Genomic DNA, 23981 nt, shown 5'->3' with positions numbered 1-23981 from the left:
TAAAATACTATCTGAACTACAATTAACATTTAAAACTCCAGACATATTTCAAAGAAGCAAATATTCTAAGAATTTACCCGGCATGCTTTCAAACAAGAGAGTTAGATAGAAGAAATCTCATAAAGTCACATGGATGAGAAGCGTTTTCTTTTCCTAAGGGACTAATGAGCATGTATTTTATACCTGGGCTTCCAGGATGGCGCTGGTGGTAAAGAACCCGCCTGCCAATGCAGGAGATGCCAGAGACTGTGGTTCGGTCCCTGGGTTGGGAAGATTCCTTAGAGGAAGGCCTGGTAGCCCACTGCAGTATTCTTGCCACAGACAGAGGAGCCCAGTGGGCTATAGTTCATAGAGTCACAGAGTCATACATGACTGAAGCGACTTAAACATGCACGCATATTTTATACCTTATTATTTTATTGCTTAACTTCGTCTTTTATTTTCATTGCCAACTTGAAGAATTAGTTGATAAATTACAATACTTTTACTTATTCTTTTCTTACCAAACCCAGTGTGTCCATAACATTTCCACATTTCTTGCATTAAAAAGATATTTTAGGTGACAAGTGTTTGTTTTAGTGTTGCATGCAAATCAGCTAAATGCTAATATTCAGCAAGTTTTACCTGCTTTCTTTTTCCTTCCTCTGTTAAAGTTGTTTTATGGGGTTATTGCATAGGTTATGCTTTCTGAGCTCTGGGAAATCCAAATAGGACTTTATCCTTTCCTTTGAATTTGGGAGTTTAACTACATGCACATAACAATGCACAGTCCATCTTTATGCAAATAGTTTAAAAAGGCAATGTGCCTGAAGAGCTGTTTTATGGCATTATTTGGTTTTATATCTTTGCAATCAACACTATACAGCCAACGTGGCCATGTAAATTCATGAGAGATTTTTCTATTGAAACCCAAACAAGGTCACTTGAGTTTGAAGATCAGAGTGAGATAAAAGTGACACTATTTCTACAATGCAGTAAAAATAATGTATGCAGCCTCTTTTTTTTTTTTAACTTGATTTCATCTTTGAAAATATATCATTGATTTTTTTTTTGTTTTGTCTTGGAAATTTGGATTTCTAATACGAAATCTATTGAAGGAATTTTGGACAAGCTCTGCTACCAGCTATTCATAGCTTGTTTCCTTTTACAGAATGTTTTCTAAAGCATTAAGAAAGGTTTCAAAACTTGGTCTGCTTTCAATGACTACACTTAACTTTCTCAGTCACCACATTTATGCACAGAGGTGAATGGGCATCTTTATGTCTGCTTGTGTCCTTAGGATGTATACCACAGGATAGACTTGGAATGTTTTTAAAAGTCACTGGCCAATATATTTAGTGAGACTTCATTTTTTCTCTTTTGGGGGCCTCTATCTCCCTTCTTCTCTCTTTCCATAGTTTCATTTTTTAATCAAATATGAAATGAAGTTCCTATTCACTTTTTTTTTTTCTTTGCAGTGCAATGGGTTTGTGCTAATCTATGTTTAGTCTGAGACTCTTTATTTGGATGGCTATTTAACATTGAACATAAACTAACTCACTCAGAAATTAATCCTAAGACTTTCTCCTTACCAGCCTGGACATTTTATTTTCTTTATTACTCTATGTGACAACAGTTCTAATTGGACCTATCCTAATACTGTCATGAGTTACAGTCACAGCTCATTTCATGGTGCTTCCCAGATGTTGCATTTCTCACAAATTGAAGGTTTGTGGCAACCCTGCCTCCAGAAAATCTATCAGCACATTTTTTCCAACAGCATTTGGTAGATGCCTGCCTCCATGTAACATTTTGGTCATTCTCACACATATGTAAAACTTTTTTCACTGTCACATTTGTTATGGTGACCTCTGATCAATATTCTTGATGTTACTCTTATGACTTGCTCACCCAATGAAATGCTCACCCGATGGTTAGCATTTCTTAATAAGAAAACATTTTTAATTTAAAATAGGTATGATTTCTTTAAAGATATAATGTTATTGCACACTTAATAGTGTACAGTTTAGTGTAAACATAACTTTTATATGCACTGCGAAACCAGAGGATTCATGTAACTTAATCTTACTGCAATATTCACTTTATTGCAGAGATTGAGAACTGAATCCACAGTATCTCTAAAGGTACATCTGGATTCATTTAATTGTCAACAACCTCACGCCTGGGTTCTCTGGTTTTCCCCATGTCCATGCATGCATGCTAAGTCACTTCAGTAGTGTCTGCCTCCATGCGACCCTATGGACTGTAGCCTGCCAGGCTCCTCTGTCCGTGGGATTCTCCAGGCAAGAGTACTGGAGTGGGTTGCCATCCTCCTCCAGGGGATCTTCCTGACCCAGGGATTGAACCCAAATCTCTTATGTCTCCTGCATTGGCAGGCAGGTTCTTTACTAGTAATGCCACCTGGGAAGCTCTTTCCCCATGATACTGGCAAGGAAATTGAGGCAGAGAATAATTAAGTAGCTTCACAAAGCCCACAAAGCTAGCATATGACAGCTGAAGTTTTTCAAACACAGACAGGGTCCCCATCTATTCCCCCATCACCTAAATTCACGAGTACCAACGTCTCAAGTTTCTTAATAAGACAAAACAGGGAGAACAGAAGGGAAACACTGACATTTCTTAAAATGTCTTTGCCACTGAGTTCAGTGGATATTCTCATAATGCTGACAGAGGGACTGCAATAGAGAGTAAGGGGACTTGCTCTCTGGTGTCAGAAAAGTTGGGACTGAACCATCTCACCTCTGAGTAATTAAAAGGAAAAATGGGGGTGAGGCACTTCACCTCTTTGAGCCTTGGTTGATGAAATAAGAATAAAGTTACTTTAACCCATCTACATCATAAGGGAGGTTATGAGACAGTAAATCTGGGAATACAGGCAAAATATAAAGAATAATGGCAACCCACTCCAGGACTCTTGCCTGGAAAATTCCATGGACAGAGAAACCTGGTGGGCTACAGTCCATGGAGCCGCAAAGAGTTGGACATGACTGAGTGACTTCACTTCACTTCAGAAAGAATAATATAAGGATTATGTAAGAAAAATAAATGTCCTCTTAAAAAATAATTCTGAAAAATTTAAGCACTCACAGAAAAGTACAGAGTGAAAAAGTGTATACTCATTGCCAATAACTAACAATGCTTATATTTTGCTATTTTTTTAAAGAGTTGAGAAAGAAAAACACTAGTCTCTTCTTTTTCTTCATCTCTTAAAGTTCACTCCCCACTTTCACTCTCAGAGACAGCCATCATGATGAACTTGGTTGGTAGCGTATGAGATCTTGTTAGTATACTTTACTGAAAATCTTCATGTCCATTATTTCATGGCTTTATGTTTTCACCAGTTTATATAAATGCTGTCAATCCTTATGAAGCAACATAAATTTTAACTCCAGTTATGTTTCTGAGCTCTTTCCTGTACATTTCTAAATGTCTGATTTCCGTATATGAACATCTCACACATATTTACCCATTCTCCTAGGGATAGATACTTTGAGTCCAAATTTGGCTTTGCTTTAATAAGCATCTTTGCACACATCTTCTGATTTGCCCATGGAAAAACTCCTCTCCACGTGTATCCTAGATGAAAGGCACACCAAGATTCAAGACACAATGTCCTAATGTAATAAGTACACCTCATTTAAAAAACATTTCATGTTTATTCTTGTTCCCTGTACTGATTCATTTGCCAGCATCACATTTCTAAAGGGCACAATGAAACAAATGTCTTGGATTATAGTACCTTAGTTTAATGGTGTTTTGAAAGATCTTCTCTGAGGATTAAAGAAGAAAGCACTTAAAATAGTCAGTCAGCAAACTAGTACAGCCACTATGGAGAACAGTGTGGAGATTCCTTAAAAAACTGGAAATAGAACTGCCTTATGATCCAGCAATCCCACTGCTGGGCATACACACTGAGGAAACCAGAAGGGAAAGAGACACGTGTAACCCAGTGTTCATCACAGCACTGTTTATAATAGCCAGGACATGGAAGCAACCTAGATGTCCATCAGCAGATGAATGGATAAGAAAGCTATGGTACATATACACAATGGAGTATTACTCAGCCATTAAAAAGAATACATTTGAATCAGTTCTAATGAGGTGGATGAAACTGGAGCCTATTATACAGAGTGAAGTAAGCCAGAAGGAAAAACATAAATACAGTATACTAACACATGTATATGGAATTTAGAAAGATGGTAACAATAACCCGGTGTATGAGACAGCAAAAGAGACACTGATGTATAGAACAGTCTTATGGACTCTGTTGGAGAGGGAGAGGGTGGGAAGATGTGGGAGAATGCCATTGAAACATGTAAAATATCATGTAAGAAACGAGTTGCCAGTCCAGGTTCGATACATGATACTGGATGCTTGGGGCTAGTGCACTGGGACGACCCAGAGGGATGGTATGGGGAGGGAGGAGGGAGGAGGGTTCAGGATGGGGAACACATGTATACCTGTGGTGGATTCATTTTGATATTTGGCAAAACTAATACAATTACGTAAAGTTTAAAAATAAAATAAAATTAAAAAAAAATAGTCAGTCATCTGGCCATTGGAATTCATTTCCAAAAATGCAAATTTGATTATCAAATTCTTCAGCTTAAAGTCTTTCAATTAAATTGACATGCCGTGACTACCAAATATGAATGGAATTCTTAGCCTGCTTTTAAGAACCCTTAGTGATCTCGGCCCCTGTTTTTCTCTCTCATCTCTTGAACTGTGCCCTTCATCTTTGCTTTATCTGTTCTGAATCCCTTGTGGGTCCCCACTTCTACCATATGCTTGACATAATTGAATATCTTTGTGCTTTGTTAATACTGTTTCCTTGGTCATCCTTGAGAAGACAGGCTTTTTGTGCTTGGTGCACAAGCTCAATACCTGTTTGTTGAAACTCTTCGTGACCATTTGCTTTTCCTTTTGTGTATTCTAGTGAAGTTGCTCAGTTGTGACCGACTCTTTGGGATCCCATGGATTGTAGCCTACCAGGCTCCTCCATCCATGGAATTTTCCAGGCAACAGTACCAGAGTGGGTTGCCATTTCCTTCTCTAGGGAATCTTCCCAACCCAGGGATCAAACCTGGGTCTCCTGCATTGCAGGCATTATTGACCAGGAGATTTTGCAGAAAATAAGGCATGTGGTTGGTGATTTTTATTTTGGCTGGCCCAAAATTGTTATTTCACTAACACTTTGTGAATTATTACATTCAATGGCTACACCTGACACCTGTAAAGTCTAATTTTCATGAAATTCTGTCTTCAATCTACTCTTCTGTAGAAGCAAAGGAGCATTCTCCAGTAGCATGAGTTTCACTTATCGATTGGTTTTGTGATCAGAATTGAAAAAATGACCCAAAAAGGCTTACTGTGTTCCCCATCAGTGATTCCACTTGGTGTTGAAAGACTCAAAGCAGGCAGCATTAACACATACAACCAAACAGCAGCTACTCCCAGAGGTCTGATCTTCTTCCAGCTACTTCCAGAGGTCAGAGACCCCAGAGGCAATTTATCAGGCCAGCTCTTAGGCCCACTCCATGCAAGGGGTGTGACGGCTGCAAGAGTCGCAACTGAAGCGGGCAGGGACTGGAAGGGAAGCTTCTCAGCTTTACCTTCACCAAGGCTTACTTTATGCTTACCAGGGAGCCTCATTGGGCGTATGTGCCAAACCACACTGCTCCTGGAACAGCTGCAACTTCAAGAGTTCAAATACATAATTCTGAAAACCAGGTGCTATCGGTGAATTCAGTATGGCAGGGACTAGTTACTTGATGTGTCATAACTCATTATGGTTCAGAGAATGGTGCTGAGAGGAGATAAAAACCATGATTTTAATCCCCAGATGTCTCTCTCCAACTCCAAGGAAAAAGTTATGGGGTGAATTATGTCTCCTCAAATTCATAGAGTTTTAACCCCCAGCACAGCAGAATGTGACTATATTAGGAAATAGGGCTTTTTAAAGTTAAAATGAGGCCTTTAAGGTGGGCCCTCATCCACTCTTACTGATGTCCTTCTAAGAAGGGGAAATAAAGACATACACACACACATCAGGGCTGTGTAAGCCAGCAGGAAGGCCATGTGAGGACATAGTAAGAAAGTGGGCATCTACAAGCCAAGGAGAGAGGCCTTGGAAGAAACTAATCTACTAATTCCTTGATCTTGAGCTTCTAGCCTCCAAAACTGGTGAGAAAATAATTCTATTGTTTAAATCAGTGAGTCTGAGATACTTAATAATGGCAGCCCTGGCAAAGTAATCCAAGAGAACTGATACGTCATCCTGCAGCTTGGCCAATGTAGTGCACAAGCTCCTTTCAAAGTCTGATCCTTTAATCAGTTGGTGAGCCTCAGTGATGCGTCTCTGACCAGTCACTATAACATTGCTCATATCTTCCCAGAGTTTCCTGTCACTTATCAGCTTCTCATAATCGGTTAGTTTTTCATGTATTTGGTTAATATCAGGGACCTCTATTCTCCCTCCTTCACCCTGTATCCAATCACTTCAGTAGAATTTGAGCTGCTAGAGGGCAGACATTTGTGTCTGTTGGCTCTGCACACCCCAGAATGACCAATACCCAGAATAGTGCTTGGCAGAGAGTGGCTGTTCAATAACTATTTGTTGTATGAAAGGCAGATCAGTTTCATGATTCGGCCATCTTCATATTTCTACACAGAACAAAAGCATGGTATGGTATAAAACCTATGTTTTGCAGACATCTAGGGGCTTCCCTGGTGGCTCAGCCAATAAAGAATCTGCCTGCATTGCAGGAGACTTGGTTTTGATCCCTGGGTCGGGAAGATCCCCTGGAAAAGGGAATGACAACCCACTACAGTATTCTTGCCTGAAAAGTCCCATGGACAGAGGAGCCTGGTGGGCTACAGTCCATGGGGTCACAAAGAGTTGGACATGACTGAGATTAAGCATGCAGTGTTTGTTGAGTGAATACAGGGAGATTTCAAATATCACCAGAAACCTAATAATTGCAGAATTTCTATTCTCTATTTAAATTCAGCATTTCTTTAAAAAATAATTTTGTGTTTTCTTTAAATTTACCATTAAATTAAAAGCAATTAAAAATTAATTTAGTAATGCTTTAGTTATTGTTCTCAAAGTTTTATAACATTGATATATTTAGCTCTCATGACAATCCTTTGTTAGATTTTTAAAATCAGATTGATGTCTCCTAAAAAGTGATGTTACTGGGTGAATATCGGAAAGAGAGGAAGCTGTTTCAAGCTTTGACCTCCTCAGCAATAATCCAGGATAGATTTGGAGATCAATGTAGTCTTCAAAATCCAGATTTCCATCAGACAATAGAAGACTTGGGAGTCCTCAGTGATGATCTGATTCAGTGCCAGGAGAATATATGGCCCAGGGATATATTTAATAAAACAATTCCATCAGATCCATTTTTAGTGGTTAATTCCACTGGATTCAACTGCATGGGTCCCCCTCCCTTTTGCCCCAATATCAGTTTTATACTACAATGGTGCCAAGAACTGTGAAGGTTTGAAAATTTACACAGTTTGCAGGCTAAGAAATTAGCCTACACAGCCTTGTATATGCTGACAGAAAACAAAACTCTGTGTCACAGACAATGGATTTTGTTACTCATGGCCCTGCAGGCAGCATGAACCTCTGGTTTGCCTCAGTTCCTCTTTCCCTACAAGTCCATAGGGAGAAGGCGGAAGATGCTGCATACCCAGCGGGCCTGTGTCACAACCCTGAGGTTAGGCAACTTTGCCCAATCTTATAAAGAGCTCTTCTAGCAAACCTTCCCAACTTTTGACTTGCTGGGAGACATTATCTTTATTATCCTTGATAGAAAACAAACCTGCCCTTTGTTCCAAAGAGTAGTAGTTTATCTTCAAGGCTGTTCTTATACAAAAAGACTTGAAAAGATTATCCAGGAAACACACACACACACACACACACACACACACACACAAGAAGTGTACTTGCAACAACAAGTACAGAAAGGCAAACAACATGTGATGCATTGTCTACCAAGATGTTGACATTTTCATTATCTTTATGCATTTTCATGAGATGCTGAGAGGCTCCAACCCTGCACCTGAAAACTTCATTCTACTTTTTAAAAACTGTTCTCTATGTGCTTTTTAAAAATTTATATAAACATGTGTACAGTGTTTCCTAAACCTCACTATGAATTCCACTTTGATTTGCTATGCTAAATGATTCATTAATTCAACCAATATTTACTGAGTATTTGGTATGTGTCATACACCATATGGCAACAAGGGATACAACAGTGAACAAGACAGACAAAATGCTTCCTCATCCGGAACTGGGGGTTCAGGTAATTAACAAATAATGAAATTAACAAATAGCACACCAGGCTCCTCTGTCCATGGAATTCTCCAGGCAAGAATACTGGAGTGGCCAGCCCTTCCGTTTTCCAGGTGATCTCCCTGACCCAGGAATCGAACCCAGGCCTCCCACATAGCAGACAGATTCTTCACTGTCTGAGCCACCAAGCAACCCCCAGTAAAATTTTAGAGACTGTTAAAAACTATTTTAAAAAATTACAAAGATTTAAGTCATAGAGAAGGATTTGACAACTGACATCATTAGGTGAGAGGCACTGGCAATGCCCCCTCTGAGAAGATGATTTTGGAACTGACATTTAACAGATGAAAAGAGGTTGGTGGATATTATAGGTGAAGAACATTGCAAGAAGAGAGAAAAGCTGGCATAAAGATCCTGGAATGGAAGAAGTGCACTGGCTCATGAACAGGAAGAAGGCACGTGTACCTAAAATATAGTAGTGTTAGGAAATGAGATCAGAGGGAGACAGAGGCCAAAATATGTAGGATTCTTATAAAACATGATGAATAATTTTGATTTTTATACTAAATGCTATGGGAACAATTTTTATAAAAGTATAGTCAAAGCTATGGTTTTTCCAGAAGTCATGTATGGATGTGAGAGTTGGACCATAAAGAAACCTGAGTGCCAAAGAATTGATGCTTTTGAACTGTGGTATCAGAGAAGACTCTTGAGAGTCCCTTGGACAGCAAGAAGATCCAACCAGTCCATCCTAAAGGAAATCGGTCCTGAACATTCATTGGAGGGACTGATGCTGAAGCTGAAACTCCAATACTTTGGTCACCTGTTGCGAAGAGCCAACTCTTTGGAAAAGACCCTGATGCTGTGAAAAATGGAGGGCAAGAAGGGAAGAGGGCAACAGAGGATCAGATGGTTGCATGGTACCACTGTCTCAACTGACATGAATTTGAGCAAACTCTGGGAGATAATGAAGGACAGGGAAGACTGGCATGCTGCAGTTCATGGGGTTGCAGAGTCAGACATGACTTAGTGACTGAACAGCAGACATTCCAAAGTGGGCAGGCTCAGTCTAGGTTGGTAGCTCTGAAAATGGTGGAAAATAGACTACTTTGGGAGTTCCAAAACTAGAGATGGTGAAATGATTCATTTGCTCAAGTATAATTTTATACTAAAGCTTATCCTATTCTCAGTTTTAAGCCTGATGATTGTTAAGGCCAAAATCTTTCTAAATTATAACTCAAAAAATTCAATTTTTATTTCTTGTATTTTATGTAACTGGTAGTATCATCCCTAATAATCATAATGAGGACATAAACTAGGAATAGAGAAATCGTTTTGCTAAGAAAATACTATTTTATAGAATAAAATAATTATCAAATAATAATTAACAGTTTCTCACAGGAATGAAAGCATAAATAATTTGGCTCTTTCTGCTTAGTAGCACTATTTTGGTTTCACAGCAGACAAAATGACTAAATTCTGTACACATTTCAGTTCAGTTCAGTGGCTCAGTCATGTCCGACTCTTTGCGACCCCATGAATTGCAGCACACCAGGCCTCCATGTCCATCACCATCTCCCGGAGTTCACTCAAACTCATGTCCGTTGAGTCGGTGATGCCATCCAGCCATCTCATCCTCTGTCATCCGCTTCTCCTCCTGCCCCCAATCCCTTCAAGCACCAGAGTCTTTTCCAATGAATCAACTCTTCCCATGAGGTGGCCAAAGTATTGGAGTTTCAGCTTTAGCATCAGTCCTTCCAAAGAACACCTAGGACTGATCTCCTTTAGAATGGACTGGTTGGATCTCCTTGCAGTCCAAGGGACTCTCAAGAGTCTTCTTCAACACCACAGTTCAAAAGCATCAATTCTTCGGTGCTCAGCTTTCTTCACAGTCCAACTCTCACATCCATACATGACCACTAGAAAAACCACAGCCTTGACTAGACGGACCTTTGTTGTCAAAGTAGTATCTCTGCTTTTGAATATGCTATCTACGTTGGTCATAACTTTTCTTCCAAGGAGTAAGCGTCTTTTAATTTCATGGCTGCAATCACCATCTCCAGTGATTTTGGAGCCCCCCAAAATAAAGTCTGACACTGTTTCCACATCAATTTCCCATGAAGGTATGGGACCGGATGCCATGATCTTCATTTTCTGAATGTTGAGTTTTAAGCCAACTTTTTCACTCTCCTCTTTCACTTTCATCAAGAGGATTTATAGTTCCTCTTCACTTTCTGCCATAAGGGTGCTGTCATCTGCATATCTGAGGTTATTGATATTTCTCCCAGCAATCTTGATTCCAGCTTGTGCTTCTTACAGCCCAGCATTTCTCATGATGTACTCTGCATACATGTTAAATAAGCAGGTTGACAATATACAGCCTTGATGTACTCCTTTTCCTATTTGGAACCAGTCTGTTGTTCCATGTCCCATTCTAATTATTGCTTCCTGACAGCACACAGGATTCCCAAGAGGCAGGTCAGGTGGTCTGGTATTCCCATCTCTTTTAGAATTTTCCAAATTTATTTTGATCCACACAGTCAAAGGCTTTGGCATAGTCAATAAAGCAGAAATCAATGTTTTTCTGGAACTCTCTTGCTTTTTCAATGATCCAGCAGATGTTGGCAATTTGATCTCTGGTTCCTCTGCCTTTTCTAAAACCAGCTTGAACATCAGGAAGTTCACGGTTCACATATTGCTGAAGCCTGGCTTGGAGAATTTTGAGCATTACTTTACTAGCGTGTGAGATGAGTGCAACTGTGCAGTAGTTTGAGCATTCTTTGGCATTGCCTTTCTTTGGGATTGGAATGAAAACTGACCTTTTCCAGTCCTGTGGCCACTGCTGAGTTTTCCAAATTTGCTGGCATATTGAGTGCAGCACTTTCACAGCATCATCTTTCAGGATTTGAAATAGCTCAACTGGAATTTCGTCACCTCCACTAGTTTTGTTCATAGTCATGCTTTCTAAGGCCCACTTGACTTCACATTCCAGGATGTCTGGCTCTAGGTCAGTGATCACACCATCGTGATTATCTGGGTTGTGAAGATCTTTTTTGTACAGTTCTTCTGTGTATTCTTGTCACCTCTTCTTAATATCTTCTGCTTCTGTTAGGTCCATACCATTTCTGTCCTTTATTGAGCCCATCTTTGCATGAAATGTTCCCTTGATATCTCTAATTTTCTTGCAGAGATCTCTCATCTTTCCCATTCTGTTGTTTTCCTCTATTTCTTTGCATTGATCACCGAGGAAGGCTTTCTTTTCTCTCCTTGCTATTCTTTGGAACTCTGCATTCACATGCTTATATCTTTCCTTTTGTCTTCTGCTTTTCACTTCTCTTCTTTTCACAGCTATTTGTAAGGCCTCCCCAGGCAGTCATTTTGCTTTTTTGCACTTCTTTTCCATGGGAATCATCTTGATCCCTGTCTCCTGTACAATGTCACGAATCTCATCCCATAGTTCATCAGGCACTCTATCAGATCTAGTCCCTTAAATCTATTTCTCACTTCCACTGTATAATCATAAGGGATTTGATTTAAGTCATACCTGAATGGTCTAGTGGTTTTCCCTACTTTCTTCAATTTAAGTCTTAGTTTGGCAATAAGGAGTTCATGATCTGAGCCACAGTCAGCTCCTGGTCTTGTTTTTGCTGACTGTATAGAGCTTCTCCATCTTTGGCTGCAAAGAATATAATCAATCTGATTTTGGTGTTGACCATCTGGTGATGTCCATGTGTAGAGTCTACTCTTCTGTTGTTGGAAGAGAGTGTTTGTTATGACCAGTGGATTCTCTTGGAAAAACTCTTTTAGTCTTTGCCCTGCTTCATTCTGTATTCCAAGGCCAAATTTGCCTGTTACTCCAGGTGTTTCTTGACTTCCTACTTTTGCTTTCCAGTCCCCTATAATGAAAAGGACATCTTTTTTGGGTATTAGTTCTAAAAGGTCTTGTAGGTTTTCATAGAACCGTTCAACTTCAGCTTCTTCAGCATTACTGGTTGGGGCATAGACTTGGATTACTGTGATATTGAATGATTTGCCTTAGAAATGAACAGAGATCATTCTGTCATTTTTGAGATTGCATCCAAGCCCTGCATTTTGGACTCTTTTGTTGACCATGATGGCCACTCTATTTCTTCTAAGGGATTCCTGCCCACAGTAGTAGATATAATGGTCATTTGAGTTAAATTACCCATTCCAGTCCATTTTCGGAGAAGGCAATGGTGACCCACTCCAGTATTCTTGCCTGGAAAATCTCATGGATGGAGGACCCTGGTAGGCTGCAGTCCATGGGGTCACTAAGAGTCAGATACGAGTTAGCAACTTCACTTTCACTCTTCACTTTCATGCATTGGAGAAGGACCTGGCAACCCACTCCAGTGTTCTTGCCTGGAGAATCCCAGGGACGGAGGAGCCTGGTGGGCTGCCGTCTATGGGGTCACACAGAGTTGGATACAACTGAAGCGACTTAGCAGCAACAGCAGCAGTCCATTTTAGTTAGGTGATTCCTAGAATGTCGACGTTCACTCTTGCCATCTCCTGTTTGACCACTTCCAATTTGCCTTGATTCATGGACCAACCATTCCAGGTTCCTATGCAATATTGCTCTTTACAGCATTGGACCTTGCTTCTATCACCAGTCACATCCACAACTGGGTATTGTTTTTGCTTTGGCTACATCCCTTTATTCTTTCTGGAGTTTTTTCTCCACTGATCTCCAGTAACATATTGGGCACCTACCGACCTGGGGCGTTCATCTTTCAGTGTCCTATCTTTTTGCTTTTTCATACTGTTCATGGGGTTCTCAAGGCAAGAATACTGAAGTGGTTTGCCATTCCCTTCTCCAGTGGACCACATTCTGTCAGACGTCTCCACCATGACCCACCCATTTTGGGTGGCCCCACTTGGCATGGCTTAGTTTCATTGAGCTAGACAAGGCTGTGGTCCATGTGATTAGACCGACTAGTTTTCTGTGATTATGGTTTCAGTGTGTCTGTCCTCTGATGCCTTCTCACAACACCTACTATCTTATTTGGGTTACTCTTACCTTGGACATGGGGTATCTCTTCACAGCTGCTCCAGCAAAGCACAACCACTGTTCCTTAACATTTAGGATAAAGCAAAGATTCTTTGTAATATATTTAAGTGACCAAACTTGTGGAATTTTAAGTATATCTTAAATCTTTTCCATGGGTAGTCAGGTCCCAACTGAAGGAATAAATCTTGTTTTGTAAAACTGATGCAATATTCTCAGGCCAAAATGTGAGAACCAGATTAATAGGAATAAGGAAGCAAAGAAATCATACAAAGATATCTTCAATGCAAACATGAAACTGACAAGAAAATTCCAGGTTCTTATTAAATATTACTTTAATTTATTTAATATTGAATTTATTCTGTAACAATTTATTTTATCCCCATCTTGATTTAGAAACAGATTTATGTTCAGAGAAATAGAAAGCAAAAACATTTTAGCGAAAATGACTTATTTATTATCTAATTTGGTCAGCTTCTAAAAGTGTGACTTTTACCAGATCCAAGGTGGTTGCTTGAACTTTAAGGATTAATCATTCTAATGAATCAATTTGATCCTAAGTGACAGAAACATGCAATATGGACATTTGGAGTCATCATTATGATATTCTATCCAAAAGATTTTATCTTGACACACTGATAACTTGTTTAGGATTTATATACATTTTCTTAAAGTAGTTATAATTTTGATTTACACTAGCCATTTTTTTCAGTTTAGATTATTCTTTTTAAAATGTGACCAGTATGTGCCTAGATGTAGAATTAGCAGACATTTATTAAAGCTGCTGTCTTGAAGAGTTTGCAGATGCTTGATACAGACTTTTAAAAGGCAAGAGTTCATTTGGCTAATTGAATTCACTGCTGCTGCTGCTGCTGCTGCTGCTAAGTCGCTTCAGTCATGTCCGACTCTGTGAGACCCCACAGACGGCAGCGCACCAGGCTCCCCTGTCCCTTCAGCTTCAGCATCTGTCCTTCCAATGAATATTCAGGGTTGATTTCCTTTAGGATTGACTGGTTTGATCTCCTAGCTGTCCAAGGGACTCTCAAGAGTCTTCTCCAGCGCCACAGTTAAGCATCAGTTCTTTGGCACTCAGCTTTCTTTATGGTCCAACTCTCACATCCACACATGATTTCTGGAAAAACCATAGCTTTGACTATATGGACCTTCATTGGGAAAGTAATGTCTCTGTCTAGATTGGTCATAGCTTTTCTTCCAAGGAGCAAGTGTGTTATAATTTCATGGCTGCAGTCAACATCTGCAGTGATTTTGGAGCCCAAGAAAATAAAATCTGTCACTTTTTCCAATTTTTCACCATCTATTTGCCATGAAGCAATGGAACTGGATGCCATGATCTTGGTTTTCTGAATGTTGAGTTTTAAGCCAGCTTTTTCACCCTCCTCTTTCTCATCTTTCATTTAGTTACTTTAATGTTCAATAAAAAAGCAAAAAGGAAGGAAGGAACAAAGAAAGAAGGGGAGGAAGGAAGAAAGGAAAGCTATTTGTTTGTAGCTTGAGACTTTCCTGAGCAGAACATTAGAGAATATGATGGTACAATTAGTAAAAAGTATTTCAACTGTGTCTGATATAAGGGCTTCTCAAATGGTGCTAGTGGTAAACAACCTGCTTGCCAATGCAGGAGACACAAGAGACACAGGTTCAATCCCTAGGTTAGGAAGATCCCCTGGTGAGGGGAACGGCAACCCACTCCAGTATTCTTGCCTAGGAAATCCCATAGACAGAGGAGCCTGGCGGCCTACTGTCCATGGGATCTCAGAGTCTGACATGACAGAGCACACACAGTATATAGACAAATAACAACAAATCTAGTTCTATACATCTACACTTTATTGAAATGTAGGGCCAAAGCAGATGCTCTTCTCTGGGAGCATTAGAGAGGAGGGTCTGTGTGCTTCATTTTGGCTTGTTCCTTTTGCTTTTTTTTTTTTGTTTGTTTTTGTTTTTTAAGAAAGTAGATATTTCATAGCAAGAATTCCTCTAAATGTAATTTACTAGTTGATTTCAAAAAAGCTACAGTGATACCATTTTTATAGATATTAAAATGACTGACAAACCTGGTAAACCAACTGTCCATTCCACATTGAACAGGTGCAAAGCCAGATTCTTGGTATGTTTGAATTTACTGTCCACTGGCTCTTTGTCTTGTGGCCCCCTTTGCCTAATACACAATATCTTGTGTATTATCTGTGCATCTGTTGGATGTCTATTTTCTTGGTGCTCTCTTCATTATTTTAAGATGTTTATTAGGCTTCCTAGGTAAAGAATTCACCTGCTAATGCAGGAGATATAAGAGATATGAGTTTGATCCCTGGGCCTGGAAGATCCCCTGCAGTAGGAAATGGCAACCTGCCCCAGTATTCTTGTCTGGAAAATTCTATGAACAGAGGAACCTGGCAGGCTATTGTCCATGGGATCACAAACGGTCAGACACAACTGAGCAACTAAGCACACACTCACACAAGATGTTTATTATTATATCCACAAGGTTTTTCTTGAGCATTCAGCTTGCAGCTCATTGTCCCAGGTGGTGTATGACATACAATTACTATCAGCCTCCATGTACACTCTGTCCCACAGACTTACATTGGATTAATCATCATATTTTGCTTGCAGATAGGCTGAGTTTTAGTAGCTTGTTTTCAATGCTTCTGTTTCCCTCTTTAGTGTGAAGCATGACTCATGAGTGACATTATTGAACCTACTTATAAAAACTTTTTATTGTAATGTGTTCTGAGGAACACACTATGAATACTACAGAAACTGCCTTGTTTGCATCTTTAAACCTTGTCCCTTTTATTGCCCTATCCTGTTTTATTTGTTAGTATCATAATCTTTTCACCACCCACGTAGTTTTTCTTGTCAAAGAATATCACCCATCTCTTTCAAAATTTTCCACCTCTGAATCACCATTGTTTGTTTTGACCTACAACAGCTTCTGACAAATTCCATTCGTTCTATTCCCTCTTTTATCTAAAATGAACTTTATTTTGCACCAAATTCAACTGAATTGTATTTTTCTGGCTTAGTCTACAGAACTCCAACTTGCTAATTGTTTTATATATCTTTCTAAAAAGCAATTTTGGGGAACAGATGGCTGTAACTGTCCAGAATCCACAGCCAAAACCACTAGTCAACTACCAACAATCTTTGGCTCCTAGACTAGTTCCTTGTTATTAGATCCCTGAGAACAGGCTGATAGAATTAGGATAATTCTTTCTTGCAGTCTCTTGACTCCGATGTTTTCTAAAATAAAGCATAACTACACTGTTCATAGTATCAGCTTTAATTTTAACACCACTATGACCATTCCCACTGGGAGAGCTGTCAACATGAATCCTTGATAAGAACATGGGGATTTTTATTGTTATTTTCCTAATCAGAGATAATTACTGTAGCAAATGTTCACAGGGAATTGCAACCTAGGTTACATCAGACTTCCTTTGGTTTACTGTGATATACTTCCAGCAGAATAAATTACTTTCCACAGTAGTTGATAAGTAGCAGAATTTCCACAGATGTACCTCCATCCATACTGTTATCAGATTCTATCTTTTAATTGCTTTGTCTATATTGACAGCCAAACTGAATAAATTTCCCCTTATAATCAAACATTTACTGACTATCTGTCTTAAGAAGTGTAATGGCTCTTTATCTACTATTAAAAAAAAAGTCCATGTGATGTTAAAACATTTCTCTTGGGATTAGTTCCTTTATATTGATATAAGATATCACCATGTGGCATATTTTAACTCTAACTAGGATGTTCTTTAGATTCAATGTTCTCCAATTTGGGGGAATATTATTCATGGGACTTTCCATCTACAGGGTGAAAATGTGATTATGATCAAATTTATCAGAAATGTTGAAACAGTATGGTAATACCTACATGAAATGGTACATACATTTCACGAGAATGAAGCAAACATAATTGACAAATGACCAAATTCTAAAGTCTTAGATGAGTTTTCCTAAGTATTTCATTGCCCTGCCTTAACACCATTACCGTTGCTATGCCCTCCGCTCCATCACCACATCCTCTCAGAAATCACTGTATTTGAATTGTAAGCCAAAATCAGTTCAACAATGATCATGTTGTCTCTGCTTGGAGAAATTACGCACTCTGCATGAACAGTAGTGAGAACAAACAGGCTCTCACCACCTTTTTCCTGAAGTTGATGTTATTCTCTTCATTCCAGTTTGTTCTTTGTTCTAGAAAGTAGATGTATTAGACATGTATTATTTTTGCCTAAATAGAATCCCCTCTCCTTTTTCCTTTTTTTTTTTTTTTTTTGATTAAAAGCACCCATCCCCTATATTACATGGTTCTGGAAGGACTGAAAATAACACAACTCTGCACTCTGATTAGACCTCAACAGTCAGATTATCCCATTACCCAACAAAGAGTAAGCCAAGCGGGTACCTGTGTTCTTCTTTGGTGTTGGCAGATTATTTTGCCAAAAGTTTGCACTTTTGTCTCAAAGGTTCAAAGGCTTTGTTAACAAAATAAGCTACTTATTATATACAAATAAATAATACGAATATTTACTAGAGAATTATCTAGCTTGCTTTCAATATACAAACATGAAAAGAAAAGAGAAATAGAAACAGCAGAGGATACATCACCAAATTGGGTTTTGACTAACAACTAGACTTAAATGGTATTGGAAATCCTGTGTCACAGCACATCTGGAGTCCCACCTGAGAAAAGGTCCCAGGCAGCATGTCTGCTCTCTGTGGGTGAGACTTCAAAAATTGCAGTTCCGTTTCCCCTGTATAATCCCAGGACTCAAACTGATATCCTCAGCAATCTGTGATGGAACTGCAAGCCTGGATTCATGTTAATGCTGTTTGTTTTGTCTTGTAAAATTTGAAATGTCGGTAAGCCTAGGGCTTTGTTGGCCAGGCTCCCTTCAGGGGTTCAACAATCTCAAAGTTCTTTCCTCATCTTTTCTATGATGCCACTAGGCTTGCACTCACGGCAGGTAGTCACTTACAGTCCGGACCCTGTCCAGGCAGGTTAGAAGTAAGGTCAGAGGCCTGCTTGGCTTTGTCTCTGAAGCCTAAACAAGGCTATTTAATTGCCCTAACAAACATGGACACTGAGAGGACAAAAACTTAATTTTTACTTCTCTGGTGCAGTAAAGTATGGCTGCCTATGATATATTCTATGATACTGGACAAAAAATATATCCACAATAGCTAAAAATAAGAGGAAGATATAAAACTGGCTAAAAAAAGTAAAGCAGATGCAAGGTAACACATATTGTACCCTGGTAGCATTGAGTATCAGGAGTCTTCCTAGTTTTAGAAATCCACCCCCTTTAAAAATTTTCATTCAGTTAGTCTTCTATAAGATTGTACGTAGACAGTGTTAACAGATTGTTGTCAATAAGATGCTCCTATTTTAAAGCAAATAAGAATAAAATAATAGCTAATACACATCTCAAATTTACTGTATATCAGAGACTGTTCAAAGTGCTTTATATAGTTTAGTTTCCTTGATGCTGACAGTAATCCTATAAACAATTTAAAGCACGGAAAGGTTAAATAAATTGCACAAAGATTCAGGAGCAGAATTATGATCTATGTCCAGGTAGTCTGACTTCAAAATTGGCCTAATATATATTTATACACTGAAAAGCAGAAATAAAATCTGTAGAGGCTCTAAAGGCATTACTTTTGGTGTAATAAGATCGAAAATGTGTTGTACACCTGCTTACTTGCTGTCAATACTGAGTTGGGACTTCAGTTTTTTCCCAAGCTACTGAAGTATGATTGGCAAATAAAAATTGTATGTATTTAAGGTGTACAACTTTTTCTATAACCCTATGGTGCAGATATGATTTACAAAGGAGGAAACTGGTGCTGGAGAAGACTGTTTAGAGTCCCATGGACTGCAAGGAGATCAATCCAGTCAGTCCTAAAGGAAATCAATCCTGAATATTCCCTGGAAGGATTGATGCTGAAACTGAATCTCTAATACTTTGGCCACCTGATGCGAAGAGCTGACTCTTTTGAAAAGACCCTGATGCTGGAAAAGATTGAAGGCAGGAGGAGAAGAGGGCAACAGAGAATGAGATGGTTGGATGACATCACTGACTCAAGGGACATGAGTTTGAGCAAACTCTGGGAAATAATGAAGGACAGAGAAGCCTGGCATGCTACAATTTGTGGGGGCAGAAAGAGTTGGACACGAGTGAGAAGCTGAACAACAACAACTACCTCTCAAATATTATGTTACATATGCAAGTCACAGTTAGTGAGAAAAGGGGAGGGGATCTAAATAATCATTTGAATCTGAGATTTATGCTCTTCACTCTGTTTGACTGAACAAGACATGAAAATGTTAAGTTATTTGTACTTTAGGCCATAAGTCTTTTTCAATAAAAAACCTAGTTTATATGAGAAAAGTGGCCTCTTTGTGCACATATGCTGCTCATAGTAAATCAGATATAACTCTAAATCTATTTGATGTTATAAAATAGAGATAAATATAAAGTTATATGTAAGGAAGTAGAGAAAGAAATCTTTGGGACATGTTATAGAAAAAAAGATGACAACTGAGTTGGGAATTGAAGTATGGATGGAGTCAGCCAGCCAAAGGAATAGGAAAAGAGACATTTATGACAGATTAGAACAGCTTGAGCAAAGCAAAGTGAGAAAGTTCAAGACAATTGAGTTGTTCACTGTCAATGGATTTTAGAAAGTGTGAAGTGGAGTGACTGTGAAGTTTGAAAAGCTGTCTGGGGCCAGGGTGTTAAGGGCTCTCTTTGCTTTGGTAAGTCAAATGTGGTTGGCAATGCAGAGTCATCCCAGGCTTCTGTACAAAGGAGTGATGAGATGGGTTCACTTCCCAGTGATTTCTAGAACATCCATCATGTACAAATATTGCACAAATACTGTAGGAACCAGTGGAATAAAGGCATAACCTGAAATTGTCATGAGGGCAGAAAACAATCATGTAAAAACACAAGCCATAGTGAAATGGGTTCTGTGATAGGTGTACAAATAAAGTTGAATAGCACTGTGTTTTGTGCTCATGATATGAGCCCCAGAATAAATTGGAATATTGAGGGAACTGACATAGGGTACTGAGATGGATTTTAAAGGAAATAAAAAAGTATGAGACCAGTAACACCTAAGACACAGTCGGCAGTAAGCTACCTCCTACTGGCTTTTAACATTGTTTTCATGATTACCCCCGTTTTTGAGTATCAGATCAGATCAGATCAGTCGCTCAGTCGTGTCCGACTCTTTGCGACCCCATGAATTGCAGCACGCCAGGCCTCCCTGTCCATCACCAACTCCTGGAGTTCACTCAGACTCACGTCCATCGAGTAAGTGATGCCATCCGGCAATCTCATCCTCTGTCATCCCCTTCTCCTCTTGCCCCCAGTCCCTCCCAGCATCAAAGTCTTTTCCAATGAGTCAACTCTTTGCATGAGGTGGCCCAAGTACTGGAGTTTCAGCTTTAGCATCATTCCTTCCAAAGAAATCCCAGAGCTGATCTCCTTCAGAATGGACTTGTTAGATCTCCTTGCAGTCCAAGGGACTCTCAAGAGTCTTCTCCAACACCACAGTTCAAAAGCATCAATTCTTCGGTGCTCAGCCTTCTTCACAGTCCAACTCTCACATCCATACATGACCATAGGAAAAACCATAGCCTTGACTAGACGAACCTTTGTTGGCAAACTAATGTCTCAGCTTTTGAATATGCTATCTAGGTGCAACATATAAAAAATAATAGGTAGAAATTTGGAGGAATCACTTACATATTGGCAGTTTTCATTCTCTGAATTAATGCATCTTTTGAAAAACCTGATAAAATAAGATAAAGTACATTGGATATTATTCAATACTTTGTCCACATGTTTTATTATCTAATTTTCATTGGAACCATGCAACATGCTTGGGTAGGCACTTGGAAACTTCTCAATAAATATTTGTGCGGTGAATGGATTTTATACACCTTTTCTTTTCTAAACAAAAATGTGTTCAGAATCATTAATGCACATGCCATCATAAATGTTTACTATAAATATTTAAATTTATTTTTCTTGATCTTATTCTGTGCCGAGAGTTGATTGCTTTCCAGCTCATAAGTGAAAGGTCACCACGTATAAGTAGGGGAAAATGAAACTGGCGACTCATAAACACACTCATTTAAATGGAATCGGAGCAGCAAAATCTAATTCCATATATAGTATTGTGAATTATTCATGCTTTTTATAGAAGTGGGCCGCAAGCATTTGATGACATTTTATAAATTCTAACATTTGTATTAGGCTGAGTTCAATTGTGCCACAGATTATACAGGTGTTCTAAAACCATAAATACTGAGACATTACCCCCTCAGTACTCATTGTTTTAATTACAATTGTATTTTCAAATAGCCTAATTAGTTGACACATCTTTGAGTTACTCAAAACCAAGTAGCTGAATTATTTTTGGTTATTGGCCTAGTAGGAACAAACAATGATTATAAAGGCTAAAATGCTAAGAGAAAATGAAACGGAGCTGACTTATTTACGATGCCTGATTTATATTCAGACTGAGCTGGAATAGTTAGCATTACTGAAAGCAGTATCAAGGTCCTACACTGCTAAGAGATTCTTAATTGTTTAATTGACCTTATTCTCCTAATATACAGAGAGGTGCTTGTTCCCATCGACACCTATGAAATTTAAATGTAGAGCAGAGTACAATCAAAGGATAAAGAAAGTTGTAGTCGTGTCCGACTCTTCATGATCCCATGAATCGCAGAACACCAGGCCTCCCTGTCCATCACCAACTCCCATGCTGCTCCTGCTGCTGCTGCTAAGTCGCTTCTGTCGTGGCCGACTCTGTGCGACCCCATAGACAGCAGCCCACCAGGCTCCCCCGTCCCTGGGATTCTCCAGGCAAGAACACTGGAGTAGGTTGCCGTTTCCTTCTCCAATGCATGAAAGTGAAAGTGAAGTCGCTCAGTCGTGTCTGACTCTTCGAGACCCCATGGTCTGCAGCCTACCAGGCTCCTCCGTCAATGGGATTTTCCAGGCAAGAGTACTGGAGTGGGGTGCCATTGCCTTCTCCAACCAACTCCCATAGATCACGCAAACTCATGTGCATCAAATCGGTGATGCCATCCAGCCATCCCATCCTCTGTCGTCCCCTTCTCCTCCTGCCTCCAATCCCTCCCAGCATCACAGTCTTTTCCAATGAGTCAACTCTTCACATGAGGTGGCCAAAGTACTGGAGTTTCAGCTTTAGCATCATTCCTTCCAATGAACACCCAGGACTGGTCTCCTTTAGGATGGACTGGTTGGATCTCCTTGCTGTCCAAGGGACTCTCAAGAGTCTTCCCCAATACCACAGTTCAAAAGCATCAATTCTTTGGCACTCAGTTTTCTTCACAGTCCAACTCTCACATCCATACATGACCACTGGAAAAACCATAGTCTTGACTAGATGGACCTTTGCTGGCAAAGTAGTATCTCTGCTTTTGAATATGCTATGTAGGTTGGTCATAACTTTCCTTCCAAGGAGTAAGCATCTTTTCATTTCATGGCTGCAATCACCATCTGCAGTGATTTTGGAGCCCAGAAAAATAAAGTCTGACAGTTTCCAATGTTTCCCCGTCTATTTCCCATGAAGTGATGGGACCGGATGCCATGATCTTAGTTTTCTGAATGTTGAGCTTTAAGCCAACTTTTTCACTTTCCTCTTTCACTTTCATCAAGAGACTTTTTAGTTCTTCTTCACTTTCTGCCATAAGGGTGGTGTCATCGGCATATCTGAGGTTATTGATATTTCTCCCAGCAATCTTGATTTCAGCTTGTGCTTCTTTCAGTTCAGCATTTCTCATGATGAACTTTGCGTATAAGTTAAATAAGCAGGGTGACAATATATAAACTTGATACTCCTTTTCCTATTTGGAACCAGTCTATTGTTCCACGTCCAGTTCTAACTGTTGCTTCCTGACCTGCATACAGGTTTCTCAAGAGGCAGGTCAGGTGATCTGGTATTCCCATCTCTTTCAGAATTTTCCACAGTTTATTGTGATCCACACAGTCAAAGGCTTTGGCATAGTCAATAAAGCAGAAATCGATGTTTTTCTGGAACTATCTTGCTTTTATGATGATCCAGCAGATGTTGGCAATTTGATCTCTGGTTCCTCTCCCTTTTCTAAAATCAGCTTGAGCATCTGGAAGTTCACAGTTCACCTATGGCTGAAGCCTGCCTTGGAGAATTTTGAGCATTACTTTACTAGCGTATAAGATGAGTGCAATTGTGCAGTAGTTTGAGCATTCTTTGGCATTGCCTTTCTTTGGGATTGGAATGAAAACTGACCTTTTCCAGTCCTGTGGCCACTGCTGAGTTTTCCAAATTTGCTGGCATATTGAGTGCAGCACTTTCACATCATCATCTTTCAGGATTTGAAATAGCTCAACTGGAATTCTGTCACCTCCACTGTCTTTGTTTATAGTGATGCTTTCTAAGGCCCACTTGACCTCACCTTCCAGGATGTCTGGCTCTAGGTGAGTGATCACACCATCGTGATTATCTGGGTTATGAAGATCTCTTTTGTACAGTTCTGTGTATTCTTGCCACCTCTTCTTAATATCTTCTGCTTCTGTTAGTTATGAA

At 39.4% G+C, this 23981-nt stretch overlaps 1 long non-coding RNA gene across 1 annotated transcript in view; it reads right to left on the bottom strand.

The window, feature by feature from the left end:
• LOC133258091 (uncharacterized) overlaps window positions 1–23981 on the bottom strand; it is a 72797-nt gene that overhangs the window by 33426 nt on the left and 15390 nt on the right. Inside the window, exon 3 of the long non-coding RNA XR_009739814.1 lies at window positions 21128–21173. This is a non-coding gene — a long non-coding RNA (uncharacterized LOC133258091). The remainder of the gene's footprint in view (window positions 1–21127; window positions 21174–23981) is intronic.

Source organism: Bos javanicus, chromosome 12 (assembly GCF_032452875.1).
Source record: "Bos javanicus breed banteng chromosome 12, ARS-OSU_banteng_1.0, whole genome shotgun sequence".
Classification (NCBI taxonomy): Eukaryota; Metazoa; Chordata; class Mammalia; order Artiodactyla; family Bovidae; genus Bos; species Bos javanicus.
The sequence above is the reverse complement of the archived record's forward strand: the minus strand, read 5'-3'. Positions and strand labels throughout refer to the sequence as shown.